This window comes from Notamacropus eugenii, chromosome 5 (genome assembly GCF_028372415.1).
Source record: "Notamacropus eugenii isolate mMacEug1 chromosome 5, mMacEug1.pri_v2, whole genome shotgun sequence".
Taxonomy (NCBI): Eukaryota; Metazoa; Chordata; class Mammalia; order Diprotodontia; family Macropodidae; genus Notamacropus; species Notamacropus eugenii.
Genome location: NC_092876.1, coordinates 230,207,480 through 230,223,151, shown reverse-complemented (window position 1 = coordinate 230,223,151; position 15,672 = coordinate 230,207,480).

The following is a 15,672-nucleotide window of genomic DNA, read 5'->3' as shown; positions in this document are numbered from 1 at the left end:
TAACTCTGAATTTTCATTTTTGTATGTGTGATTTTTTTTATTCTGTGAAATCAGGATGAAAACAAACCCTAGATTTGCCAAAGACTAGTTTTAAACAGGCTAAAGGCTTATCTCTCTTCTGTATCACTAATTTACTCTGGGTATCTGGAGTCTCCGCTTCTAGCTGTTTTGCAGACTCGGATTCTAAATTGTTTGCAGCGTCTTTAACGAGCCATGGGCAAAGACAGAAAGTAATGAGCTTTGGTCTTAGCTTTCTCTTATTCTCAATTTTTTTTCTCAAGCAGTGTTAGTATTGCATTATTTATAATGTTCATTTTCAACCTCAATTTGTCCTTAAATCAGGGCATGAATGATCCATTTCTGTTTACAATGAATGATGTCAAATGGATTCCTTTTCTGCAATATCATCTTAAAAAATTAAAGTTTAGGCTCTTTCATTACTTAATATTCTATAGGCAGGATATGCTTGGCATGGAAATGAGCTCTGTGCCTTACTTAGCTAACTTACACAGAGCCTAATGCCAGGAGATGGCTGGAAGCTCAGAGGACAAGAGCAAGGATAAAAGAAAGTTGACAGATGAACAAATCAGATAACGTATGTAAAGTGCTTTGTAAATCTTAAATCACTATATAGCCATGTGAGTCAGGATTTTTTAACTGGGCCTGTGATCATGGTTATAGGAAATTCACACTGAAGAGATTCTCCTACCAGAGGAGATTAACACTTGCTTTGAAATTTACAGTCATTGGTAAATTACCCAAGGACACTGATTTGCTCAGTCATATCATAAAGATGCCTCAAACATAGTCTAAGTCTAGACTTGAACCCACTTCTCCCTGTCTCTGAGACCAGTTTTCTCAACATCATGCCACATTTTCTCTCTCAGCCCTGGGGCCATCCCCTCCTAATTGCTAAGAACTCACCATATCAGAAAGGCTCAATTCTTTGATCTTGCGTTACCATCTGCCATCTTCCTTCAGTCCTTCCTTGAGCACATAGACCCCTTCTCACATCTTTCTCTTGCCCTGGAAATAGTAATCCAATCAACATTCCTATTGTTTCTCCAATGGGCATGTCCTATCAATCAAAGGTCCTATGATTCTACTCAGCACCTCTGTGCATTCCTAGCCCATAACACCCTTTCCTGGTGTTGCCTTCCCCTATTGGAATGTAAGTTCTCTGAGCACAGGAATTGTTTTTCTTTGAATGTGCTTAGAAAAGTGCCTGGCACTGAGTAAACACTCAGTAAATTCTTTTTTCATTCATTTTTCTCATAATAATAATTACTTTTATTTTTATCACCATTAAAGCAGGGATTTCATAAGACAGTTTTAAGGAGAAGTAAAAGAAAAAGAAGGTATGAAGGTATACGTTGATTTAGTGTAAAGACTTTATTGAACTCTATGTACAATGTCTTCACATTTTCATTTTCTGTAATGGATGTTAGCATACAAGTTGCAAGTATTTTCATGGTCCTCTTTTTTGGCAAATATTTATCACATATAATACAATGTTAGGTGATTAAACAAAAAAAAAAGAAGGAATGAGAAGGGTTTGGACTGAGCTCTATAAGGGAGTAAGGGTATAGGGAGAAATTGTTGGAAAAGTGCTCCATATTGTACTTAACACTGATGGTCACCTCCCCTTCTCTTATCTTCCCTTACTTTCTCTGACACAGGTCTATGTTGTTTCTGCTCTTACTTTTCTGATCACCATTTTACAATCCTCTTTCTCCTCCTACTGCCTAGGAAGCATCCTCCAAACTTTCGTCCTAGACCCTTTTCTCTTTCCACACTTTTCTCCTTTACAATGTCTTTGACTCTCACAACTTCAATTATTACCTCCATGTAAGTAAGGTGGAAACAGTCACTTAGTCCTCCCATGCTTTTTCTTCCTTATCTATTAAATAAGACTTCAATAAGAGGGCTGGATCTCCAAGGTCCCTTCCAGTTTCTTAAATCTTATGATCTGATGAAACATGCTACCCTCCTCCAGAGAGAGAGAGGTCATGGATTCAGAGTGCACATTGAGGAGTGTGTGTGTGTGTGTGTGTGTGTGGTGTGCATACATACACATATATCATACAGATACATATATATGGCTAATTCAAGAATTTGTCTTGCTTGACCATATGTATTTGCAATACATTTTGTTTTTCTTGTTTTCTTTATAGATGAGGAGAGGGGAGGTGGGAGAGTACTTGGAACTGAAAATAAAATATAATTGAATTTTAAAAATAAATAAAAATGAAAAGATATTAATAAACTTTTTTTTAGAAAAAAGCTTATGATCTGAGGGAATTTTTGTCCTCCAGACTTCAAGGTCATGTTCAATATCAAAAAATTATTTGATTCATATAGTTGATCTATTAGTCCAAATTAGCTAGTTGGCACAATGGAGAGAGCAATGGATCTGGAATCAGAAAGACCTGTTTAAATTCTGCCTTAGCCACTTACTAGCTTGTGTGACTATGGATAAGTAACTTAACTTGTTAAGCCTCAGTTTTCTCATCTGTAAAATGATGATAATAATAGAACTTACCAGAAAGGGTTTTTATGAGGATAAAATGGGATCAAATATATAGAAGTGCTTTGCAAACATAAAAAAACACTATGTAAATGTTAGTTATTTTTTATTATTAATATCCTCTGTAATTTCCTTGGTTAAACAAATATAAGAAGCCTTTCATTGTATTCCAAAAAGTCCATTCCTAAGTAGGAATGTATTTTCCCACAGAAATATAATTAAATATGCTTTAAGAGAGGAGGGTCTACCTTGCCCTAGCTCCCAATACCCAGCAGCCTGTGAAGACTTTCAGAACTGCTTCCTGTCCCATCCAATTCCTTCCTTCTGTACCCTGTTCCTTGGCATTACATCTAGTTGGCTGAGTGATTAGGTGGTTACCTAATTAGTAAATTTGGAAAACAACCCCTTCTATGCAAACATTTTCTCCTTGCTCTTGTTATTGTTAAACTATCCTATTGGCTTAGATAAGAGACACCAATCTTTATCAAAATTCATATGTTATGAATTCTCTCTATCCATTCAATGGAGGTCATTGAGTCACTTTTAAGTCATTGCTAAAGAGAAAGTAACTGATAAATCCATAATGGGATTAGGTTTACATTTTCTGGAAATAGACCACTTCACTAAAAGCCCAGCAAAGGTTTTTAATAAGAGGCTTTAATTCATCAGCTAGCCTTTTAGTTCCTGTATCTTGCATACACACTTATGAGCAATGATTGAGGATCACTGAATGACCCCAGAAGTAGTAAAAATGGGAGAGCAAACCTGTTCTCCTCTCTCCTTTTTAGAATCATTAGCCTCCTTCAAGGCTCAAGTTAAACAACCTGTCGTTTCGGAAAACCTTTCCTTGTACAATGTCTCTTTAAATCATCATGTACTTATCTATCAGTCAACTAGCATTATTAAGTACTTATTATGTACAAGGCACTGTGCTAAGGTAAAAAATAGCCTCTACTCTCAACAAACTCACAATCTAATCAGGGAAAAAACATGCAGCTATGTACATATAACAATATATACAGGATAAATATAGTCTCAGAGGGAAGGCTTGAAGATTGAGAAGGCCTGGGGAAGTCTTCTACCAGAGTTTGGAAACAGCTGAGACTTGAAGGAAGCCAGAAGGAAGATATTAGGAGGGAGAGCATTCCAGTAAAAATGATCAATGTAAAAAGATGGACTGACCTGTGAGCTACAGCAAGGAGGTCAGTATCCAAGCTTTGAGTATATGGAGGACAAGCTGTGAGAAGAAACTTTATATCTATCTAATAGATGGTCAGCTCCTCCAGGGAAGAGACTATTCAATCATCATAGTCCCTGTACACAGCTGCTTAGTGTTTATCGAATGAATGAATCCAAGATATCAAGCAATCCTCTATTGAATGAATAGGAAGAAAACAAGAAATTTCTTACAACTGTATTGTGGTATGCCTCTTTTCCCCTCCATCCCCTAATTGCTGCCTTATTGTGGCAAAGAGGTGTGCATAGTTTAGCGAAAATATGAGCTATGCCTTTCCGGGTTACCCAAGACAGTCACAGTAGAGAGTTCTGACAAAAGGTGATCCATTGGAGCAGGAAATAGCAAACCACTCCAGGATCTTTGCCAAGAAATACCTATGGACGGTACTAAAATGATAAAAGAAATGACAAAAGGAAAAGGGATGGCAGAAGATGAAATGGATAACAATAGACTTCAAGAGATAGTGAAGAATAGAAAGACCTGGCGTGCTACAGTCCATAGGGTCATGCAAAGTCAGACACAACAACAACAACATTGTGGTTATGTCAATTTTTTAAAAAAGTGACTTGAACAGAAACCTTGGCTGTATATCTTGGTTCTGTCTTCAGACACTTATCTAAAGATACTCTTCTACTCCCACTCCTTCCCAACCTATTTTAGTTTAAGGAAATGGACCTGACCTCTAGCCAACTACATTAGGTGTTTAACTATATTAGAAATAAAGTGAATTAATTGTAATTTTTATGTAAGTCAGACAGCAACAGATGGTGACTCTCCACCCAAATTGCAGGAATTGGGATGAGTTCTTCTCTTTATCAGAAGTTGAAAATGTCCATCTACCATCACACTCTGCTTTCATCTTGCTTATCCTTTGTTCCTTGGTCTCCTTTTCTCTGTCTCTCAGTCTCTGTGTTCTTTTCCTTTTAAAATATTGACAAATCCTCTTCATTTTCAAGCTTTTTGATCCTTTGAATAATTCTTTGAATTAAATTCTTAATTTATGAAATGGTCTTACTAACTTCCACACTCTCACTTTTCCTTCCCACAGAAGTGAAACTGAAATTGGTTCCACTTACTGTTTACTAATTCAGACCTTTCATTCTCCAACTATATAGCTTTTTTCTCTACTTGTGGAAAAGCCTCTTATTTCAGTGGAGACTTGTTTGCTTCCCTTGATGTTGCTATTGTCACACATCCCCTTAATTTCCTTTCTTACCAAGTTCCCATAATTAAGTCATTATTATTTTTTAGTTCTTGGGTGTTGGTGCCTCATGACCTCTTCCACTGAGGACTCTACTTCTATCTTTCCCAAGTGTAGTCTTTGCCCTATCCCTTTCCTTATATTCCATTTTTTCTAAACTGACATCTCTAGACAGACAACATTCAAGTCTTTTTTTCAGATCTCACAATACTCATTTTGACTGATCCTTCCTTTTCTGAGATTTTCTGAGGGAGTTTTCCTCATTTTTAAAAACAATATTCCACATTATAATAACAAATATTTCATTGCAGATTTTACCAGGAGAGACTTTCCTTTCACAAAATAAGCCACTGGCTACTGGGTTCCAATAATTCTACATTATGTCTACATCTGGAATAATTCTACAATATTTACATTTACTGGTCTTTATCTTATCTCAAATTCAGGGATGGGGGGACAGAATTTTAAAAACCAATGATTTGCAAAGATTTTTCCATGTTCTTTTGCCACAAATGTGAGAACAGATTTGACTTTTTTGAAACTGATTAGATATCTGGCTATCTCATTATTGAAAACAATCTGATCATTTTTACGTCGCCATTCTGTACAAACAAATGTCTTCCAGACTGAATTCAGACTTTAGTGGCCTTCAGAAATAATTATCTTGTGGATTTCCGGCTCTGGGAGCCAAGATGGCGGAGTGATTGGTAGTTGCTATCTCCCTCCCCTTGTTGATCTTGACAAGCCCAGAGAATATCTCCCCAGGAAAAACTCTGGAACAGTGGAAGCAGAAGAAGGGGTCAATAGTCTCTTAGCCTGTGAGGCTAGGAAAATTGCTAAGGAGGGTCCCTCTTGCTGTGGCTGAAGGGAACCAGTGCAGGAACAGAGCTGTCCCAGACAGCCCCACCTCAGCAAACCGGGAGAAGATCCTGAGCCCCAGGGGAGTGAAACCCACAACCACCAACACCAGGCCCCCAGGTGAGCCTCAGCACCCCAGGAGAATCGTCAAGACACTAGCTCAGACAGGATCACCAACCACTGAGCTTGCCTATGCTCTGGCTCAGCAGAGGAGACCTCCTGAGACCAGACCACCACTCCCCCACACTTAACAAGCTAGCTTCAGGATAACTGCAGGGAAACCAAAAAACATGTCATCTGGCCTCTGCTTTCCAACACCAGCCAGCTCAGCACCATATAAGCTGCAGCATTTTAGCTTCTAGCTGAAAGAACCAGAGGCCACAGCACACAAAGCCTCAAGTTTTAGGAACAAAAACTGTGGGACAGAGCCCCCTATGCCCTAGATGCAGAGATCTACTTTAAAAGTCAGGAAAAGGGTGATTATTATGAGTAAGAAACAAAGCAGAGAAGAAAAGACCATAGAATCTTTCTGTGGGGACAAGGACCAAAACACAAATGCCAAAGAGGTCAGTGTTGAGACTGTACTCCCATATGAAACTTCAAAATGGAATATGAACTGGCCTGAAGCACAAGGAGCCTCCTTGGAAGAGATCAGGAAGGATTTTAAAAACCAAATTAGAGCAATAGAAGAAAAGCTGACCAATGACTTTAAAAATATGAAAAAAGAATTCACAGAAGAATTCAAAAGGACAATTGGACAAATGGAAAAGGAAGTACAAAATCTAAATGGAGAAAATAACTCCTTAAAAGGAACAATTGGATAGATGGAAAAGGAGACACAAAAGTTAACTGAAGAAAACAATTTGATAAAAATTAGAATTGGGCAAGTAGAAGCTAATGAATCTATGAGGCATCAAGAATCAGTCAAACGGAATCTAAACAATGAAAAGATAGAAGAAAATGTAAAATATCTAATTGGAAAAACAACTGACCTGGAAAATAGATCCAGGAGAGAAAATCTAAGGATTATTGGTTTACCAGAAAGCCATGATAAAAAAAAAAGAGCCAAAACAATATCATCTGAGAAATCATCAAGGAAAATTGCCCAGAAGTCCTAGATCCAGAGGGAAAAATAGTCATTGAAAGAATCCACTGTTCACCTCCTGAAAGGGATTCTAAATTAAAACCACCAAGGAATATTGTTGCCAAATTCCAGAACTATCAAATGAAGGGGAAAATACTGCAGGCAACCAGAGAGAAACAATTCAAATATTGAAGAGCTACAGTCAGGATCACAGAGGACCTTTAAGCTTCTACATTAAAAGATCGAAGGAATTGGAATATGATATTCTGTAAGGCAAAGGAGCTGGGACCACAATCTAGGATTAATTACCCAGAAAAGTTGAGCATAATATTTCAGGCAAGGAGATGGATGTTCAATGAAATAAGGGATTTCCAGATCTTCCTGATGAAAAGGACAGAACTCAATAGAAAATTCAATCTACAAATGCAGGTCTCAAGAGAGGCACAAAAAGATAAACGGGAAAAAAAAAACTTGTTACTCAGTATGGGCAAACAGTTTACATCCCTATAAAGGAAGATGATACTTGTTAATCTTGAGAACTGTATATTCATTACGATATATAAAAGGGATATACATAGATAGAGGGAGTGGGTGTAAATGAAATGATGTGATGATAGCAAATGTGATTTAAGGGTGTGAAGAGATTTTAATGAAAGATGTGAAAAGGAAGAGACAGAAAATATAAATTATGTCACAGAAGAGTCACAAAAATATATTACAGCAGAGGGAAAGAGGGGAGGGAGATGAGTATTGTTTGAGAGTTACTCTCATCTGATTGGATTCAAGGCAGGAACAACAAACTCAGTTAAGTATAGACATTCAACTATCTCTATAGGCAGTAGGAGGGGAAGGGGGAAAGAAAAGGGAGGGGAGGATAAAAGGGAGGGAAGAAGTGGTAAGGGAAAAGGGGATTAAAAGGGAGGGGGACTGAAAGAAAATAATTATCTCCATTTGGGCCAGCATCCCAGGAGTACTAGGATACCTGGATGACATGATTACAAATGGTTTCCCTGCAGCTGTTCTTCCATTTATCTCACTTTTCTAGCACTGATCCAGACCAATTCATCTATTAGCTTTAACTTAGATCACCTAAGAAACCGTCAAAGTCATACATTAGTGGAATACGTAGTACTTTTAAACTCCCTACACAGTAGAATGGAGATAATCTATAGATGGGGCTGTACTCTGTTTGTTAAAAGAAAATAACAAAGATACTTTTAACTTTTAACTACTTTTAACTTCAAACTTGTTACTTAGTCAGTGGTTCTAACTGTTTTTTTCCTTAAATATTCTTGATCATTAGTAGGTAAAACATTAACTATAATGAATAAACAAATGATTTATCCAAATAAATCCAAATAAACAAATGAAATTATCCAAAATCTGCTTTAAAATGTCATAAATTTTCTTATAAATAGGTGGATGAATTATTCTTTCATTGAATCTACTCTTTCAACTTGCCAGTACTAGGAAGGAAAGGATTGATGAAGTAGGAAAAACAATGGATAAAGGAGTAAGAGGACTCCCAGGTCTGCCATACATTAACTGTAACCTGGGGCAAATCACTTCTCTGAGTCTCAGTTTCCTTGTTTGTAAAATGAGGAAGTTGGTAATGATCTCTAGGATCTTCTTTAAGATATAACTTTCTATGAATAAAGCTGTGAACTAGTTTTGAAGGTAAATATATAATTGCCTGAGTCTTGGCAACAGGGAAAATGAGAGGAAATGGCTTTTGATGATTTCTTTTGATGGGAGCAAGGTGACATAGTGAATAGGGTGTTGGAGTCAGGAAGACCTGCGTTTGAATGTTGGCTCAGCTTTGGGACCCTGAGAAAGTTACTCATTCTCCCTAAGGCACAACTTCTTCATGTGTAAAATGACAGTTAGATGGTAAAGTGAACAGTGGCCTGGAGAAAGACTCACCTTCCTGAATTCAAATCTGGCCTCAGACACTGTGTGACCCAGACAGCTGTGTGACCCTGGACAAATCACTTAATCTTATTTGCTTCAGTTTCTCATCTGTAAAATGATCTGGAGATGGCAAACCACTTCAGTATCTTTGTCAAGAAAACTCCAAATGGGGTCACAAAGAATCAGACACAATTGAATAACAACAAAAATGGGTATGATATTGACACCTAAGTGACAAGGCTGTGGGGAGAAGCAAATGAGAAAATATATGTAAAGCTATTTGTAAAACTTGAAGCTCTATATCTATGATACTTAATAATAATGTATTATATGTGACTTGTTGGTTCACACTTTCTTGATGTCACAATGATCTCTCTCATATGTAAATTTATTCTTGTACTTCCTTATGAGTCTTATATGTTCTAGCTGGTCTAAAGAAATAGATTCATTTTTTTTTTATTATTTTATTTATTTTTTTAATGTTCTACAATAGCTACCATAAAACTTAGATTTTTACCCCCCACACCTACCCCTCACCACCCCTGTCCCTCCCCAAGATGGCATACAATTCTATATAGGATCTACATATATTTTCCTATTGAGTACGTTTTCCCTATAGTCATACTATGTAGACGAACTAAAATAAATGGAAGAAATCATATAACAAATCAAAACATAATACACACACACACACACACACACACGATCTGCTACATTCTGCGAATGAATTCCATAGTTCTTTCTCTGAGTGTGGAAGGCATTTTGCCTTAGAAAACCATTGGGAATTTTTTTTTTAAGTTCTTGCATTATTACGAAGTTCCAAGTCTACCAGAAAAAAACTCTCGCACACTGTGGTCGTTGCTGTGCACAAAGTTCTCCTGGTTCTGCTCCTTTCACTCAGCATCAGATCATATAAGTCCTTCCAGACCTCCCTGAAGTCTTCTTGTTCATCATTTCTTATGACACAATAGTACTCCATTACATTCATATACCATAATTTATTCAGCCATTCCCCAATTGATGGGCATCCCCTTGATATCCAGTTTTTGGCAACTACAAAGAGTGCTGCTATAAATATTTTTGTACATGTGCGACCCTTTCCCATTTTTATGATCTCTTAGGGATACAGTCCTAGTAGTGATATTCCTGGGTCAAAGGGTATGCACATTTTTATAACCCTTTGGGCATAGTTCCAAAGCACTCTCCAGAATGGTTGGATGAGCTCACAGCTCCACCAACAATGAATTAGTGTTCCAACTCTCCCACATCCTCTCCAACCTTTATCATTTTCCTGTTCTGTCATGTTTGCCAATCTTATAGGTGTGATGTGGTACCTCAGAGTTGTTTTGATTTGCATCTCTCTAATTAAAAGTGATTTAAAGCATTTTTTCAAATGATTATAGATATCTTTAATTTTTTCCTCTGAATATTGCCTGTTCATATCCTTTGACCATTTATCAATTGGGGAATGACTTGTATAGTTGTACATTTGAGTCAGTTCTCTATGTATTCTAGAAATGAGGTCTTTATCCCTGAGATTAGCTGTAAAAATTCTTTCCCAATTTACTACAACCCTCCAAAATTTGGTTGTATTGGGTTTTTTGGTTGTGCAAAAACTTTTCAGTTTAATGTAATCAAAATTATCCATCTTGCATTTCATAATGCTTTCTATCTCTTCTTTAGTAAAAAATTCTTCCCTTCTCCATAAATCTGATAAATACACTATTTCTTGCTCCTCCAGTTTGTCCATGGTATCAATCTTTATACCTAGATCATGTACTCATTTGGACTTTATTCTTGTGTACAGTGTCAGGCATGGGTCTATGCCTAGTTTCTGCCACACTGTTATCCAGTTTTCCCAGCAATTTTGGTTGAACAGTGAGTTCTTACCCCAGAAGCTGGGGTCCTTGGGTTTATCAAACAGGAAGTTGCTATATTCCTTGCCTACTGTGTCTTGAGTACCAAGTCTATTCCACTTGTCAACCCTTCTGTTTCTTAGCCAATATGAAGTGGTTTTGATAATTGCTGCTTTATAGTACAATTTGAGATCTGGTAGCACTAGGCCACCTTCCCTAGCATTTCTTTTCATTAATCCCCTTGATATTCTGGACCTTTTGTTCTTCCAGATGAATTTTGATATTATTTTATCCAGTTCTAGAAAATAATTATCAGATAGTTTAATTGGTATGGCACTAAATAAGTAAATCAATTTAGGTAGAATTGTCATTTTTATTATATTAGCTCAGCCTACCCATGAGCAACTGATGTTTTTCCACTTATTCAAATCTGACTTTATTTGTGCAAAAAATGTCTTGTAATTGTGTTCATTTAATCCCTGGGTTTGTTTTGGCAGGTAAACTGCCAAGTATTTTATAGTTTCTGCCCTAGCTTTAAATGGGATTTCTCTTTCTATCTCTTGCTGCTGGACTTTGTTGCTAATATACAGGAATGCAGAAGATTTGTGTGGGTTTATTTTGTAACCTGCAACTTTGCCAGAGTTGTTTATTATTTCAAGTAGTTTTTTACTTGAATCTCTGGGATGCTCTAAGTATATCATCATATCATCTGCAAAGAGTGATAACTTAGTTTCTTCTTTGCCTATTCTAATTGCTTCAATATCTTTATCTTGTCTAATTGCTACAGCTAACATTTCTGGTACCATACTGGATAATAGTGGTGATAATCGACATCCTTGTTTCACCCCTGATCTTATTGGAAATGTATCTAGCTTATCCAATAGATTCAGTTATTAGGGGACTCAGAGCACAATTGTAAGTAGTACAACTTCAAGATGAGTGGGTTTCCAGGCTACCAATTTGGGACTCCATTACACTATGCTAACTTTGCTGAATGCTTCTTTGAATATTAACAATACAGAGATCAACTTTCTTCAGATGGCTCTACTTTCAGATGGCCCTGTACCATAACCATAGTTCAATGCCTGAAAATCCTTTCTCTTTGAGAACGGTTCAGGTTCTAATGCAGAGAGTGTCTATGTTATAAAATAAATGTTACAGATGATAGAGATGTCACTTCTCTGCTCCTTGTGACTACTCTCCCAATAGAAATAATGGTTGGAGGATTTGTCCTAGGAAAGATGAGATAATGAAAGAAGATGGAAATGACTAGAATGGAAGTGGCTAGCCAGAAAAGGATGAGGCCCATTTTGAAATTTCCCTGGAAAATAGAAATTCAGTGAAAGCCTAATTTGTATTCGTGAGAAGGAAGGTTTGCCTAATTTAGTAAAGGTCCTGACTTACATATTTTTTAAAGGAAAGTAATTTTATTACTCTAAGCTATTTAATATGTCTCAGCTAACAGGACACAAAGACAGCATTCTTTAGAACAGAAGCTATGGGACTGGGAGATGGAGAGATGCCCATGAAGAGGATTTTGGCTAGGAAATTTCCTTCCATAGCTCTCACTAATGAAAAGCAATGGAGGAGAGAGGCTGAGTATAGTCAGTCCAGTGAGGATATTTAAAGCAGATTACCGGTGTATGACAAAAGGTGATAGATGTAGAGAATAGTTTCAGTTTAGAAAGCTTCAGAGAATGAGAGGAGAATGGTTTCAGCAAACTGGACATTACTCAGCCTGAGGAGATTGAGAAGGAGCTGATAGACTAGGAAGGGAGATAGCAGAGGCAACCTGGCATTGGCCCAGGATCTCCTTGCCTGAAAATTCATCAAGATACCTAAAGGACACATCTAATCCAATGGGGCAGCTAGTTGGCACAGTGGAGATAGAGTGTCTGATCTGCAGTCAAAAAAGACTCAATTTCCTGAGTTCAAATCTGGCCTTAGACACTTACTGGCTGTGTCACCCTAGGCAAGCCACTTAATCCTATTTGGCTTATTTTCCTCATCTGTAAAACGGACTGGAGAAGGAAATTACAAACTACTCCAGTATCTTTGCCAAGAAAACCCCAAATGGGGTCACAAAGACTCAGAGACAACTGAAACAACTGAACAACAAAAATCCAACCCGTACCTGAAAGAAATCACCACTATAACACCCCCCAACAAATGACCATCCAGCTTCTATTTAAAGACCTCTAATGTTTGGGTCCTTCAGTTTACCTACCAAATCAGTCATCAAGCATTTATTATGCACTTACTATATTCTAGGCACTGTGCTAAGTGCTGGGGACTCAAACAAAGGCACTAAGTAACATCTGCCCTTAAGAAACACACTTCCTTTCTTATGGGGGAGTAAATATGTAAATATCTTGAAATCATAGATTTAATAAAATGTTAGGAAGCTCAGAGGCCATCTGGTCCATCCCCCTCATTTGTCAGAAGAGGAAACCAAATCCCAGGAGGTTTAGTGGATTGCCCCAGGTCACACAGGCAGTAAGCATCAGGGGCCAGAGCCGAGGGACTTTCTGTATCAGTGTTTTTTGTACTGCCCTGCCTCCTGCCTTCTTGAGACCACAATTTTTTTTTCCTGAAAGATGGATTTTGCAAAGAATTAGAATTTGTTGAAAGTGCAGAGTGAATATAATAGTGACACTGGAACCCTAGGCTTGGAGGATTGTTTCTAAAGCAACCCTTCCTGAAGAAGAACTTATTATAAAACCAGTCTGTAAATAAAGTTTACCCAATAAGTGTTGTTTGGTAAGATTAACCATTCCAGGAACTACACTATCTAATTTTCTAAGTTGGCTGCCCTTACTGTCCATATTGCAAGCAGAAAATAAGGATATTTTTAAAGTAAACTTATAATGAAGGAGAAAAGCAATCTATGGCATCTCATTCTGTTGTTGGAAAAATGAAAATGATAGCTGAGATCAAATTTGTCCTAGTCCTAAATGGCTGAATTAAATCTTATAAACAATCTGGCTTCTTTCTAGTTCCCATTTCTAACAGAAAATAATTGGGAGGGGCAGGGTTCCAAGCAAACTTTTCAATGGTATGTGTTCACTGATAATCTTCCTGTGCTAACTTTCCACTGTGTTTTTTTTTTTACCCAAGCTTTCAGTTCAGAGATTATGAGTTATAGGTAATAAGTAAGTGTTTTAGAATTAACTGTATGATAATGCAGTATAGTAATTATATGATGGCTTTAGCCATTGATTCCAAGGGTGGGGAACCTGCGAACTCGAGGCCATATGTGACCTTCTAGGTCCCCAAGTGCAGCCCTTTGACTGAATCCAAAGTTCACAAAACAAATTCCCTTAGTAAAGAAACAAAAAAATATAGCCAGGGTTTCTCTGTGCACAGAACTGATAATGGCACTGATAAAGGCTTACCCAAAGCCAGTCACCTATCCATCACCCTTGTGACCAAGCCAGAGGCTCCACAACACTTTGTACCAGTCTTCCTTGATAAGCAGTAATAGAAATCCTGGACCAGAGTCTGACAATATATCTGGCTCTGGCTGCAAGATGTCCATCACTTTTGAATCAAAGCAAACACTGCTTGATAACAAAGGTCAAAGGTTGCTAAGCAAATGTTTATGGAGTGTACATCCATCTAAGCAAAGTATTTCTCTAACTGTGTTAAAAAGAAGTCTGTATCCTATAAGCTGACTGACTTTCTGGTACATCTTGTTTTGTTAAATACTGATAGCATTAGCTCATTGTCCTAATTTCAGCCACTGGGAATGTAGAGCTCAATCATTTGTATCCAGCACATACACATTAATTTTGTGGATGATTAGTCCACCTTTAATAATAATATCACTTTGGAAAGAGAATAGTGGTGTTCTAAAGTGCCTGAGCTATAATTAGAGAGTCTATTTTCCAGTAGCTGATCTGATGAAAATGATGAAAATAATAATAAGCTATAGCCTTATAAACTATGCATTATCTTCAGTTTTCATTCCTCTTTGATAGACCTTTTAGGTTCTTTTCCCCATTTTTGTCCCCTGATCGTCTTTAAAAAAGCAAAGGTCATCAAAAAATTATGTTTTAGTGCTTCTTTGAAGACAATACATATGATAAATTCAGTTTATTTGTCATTGATCCTATGCATTTCATTAGCCAAAGAAGATGGAGATAATATCTTTGCAGTTCATTTATCATCAATGTTGTTATTATATTCCAGAAGAGAAAATCTTTTTTTTAAGACTTTGTTTACCCATTTTGTCCATTACCAGTATTGATCAACAAGAGAGTTTTAATTTATTCTATTTACCATCTCCCCTTCCTAGAGGCTTAACCTAGTGGCTCTCCCATTCCCAGGGGCTTACCATATTGATGCTGGACTTACTGTGGATACCCAGTCATCTCAGGTCACTGAAACTCAAGAGATCCAGCAGCCTTAGTAACAGGGATTACAAGTGTGGGCCATGACACCAAGCTAGATGATAGTAACCCTTACTTTCTAAAGAACTGAACAAAGGGTTTTAATTTAGCCCTATGTACTTTCTAAGTCAGAGACTGAGATAAACAATTTACTATTCTCCCATTACCACAGTACCTCATAAAAGAGTCTTTGTTTTCATTGCCTACAAAGTAGGCTAACAAAATAAACTAGGGGCCTTTGAAAGATTATTTTTATAGACATAAAACAGGGATGTACTAGAGCCAGCTTGAACCAGCTCACTGGGGAGAGCCAATTGTTAAATTTTCTGTGTGAATATTCATTTACACTTCAGAAATTGGCAAATGCTATTTTTTTGATTATCTAAACTTAAGAATGTGATAGAAAAAATGATAATGCACATTAAATTTAAAAGTGTGCACTTTTTTGACAGAGAGCCAGTTGTTAAACATTTTATCAGCCCAGTATTGCAATAAAGACCTCTTCAGATAACACTTCTGGGTTGAATTCTATAAACTCCAATAAGCATATGTGATTTTGTTAATGAGAAGAATTCCTAGAGTCGGCACTTGAAAACAGCTTCCCTTG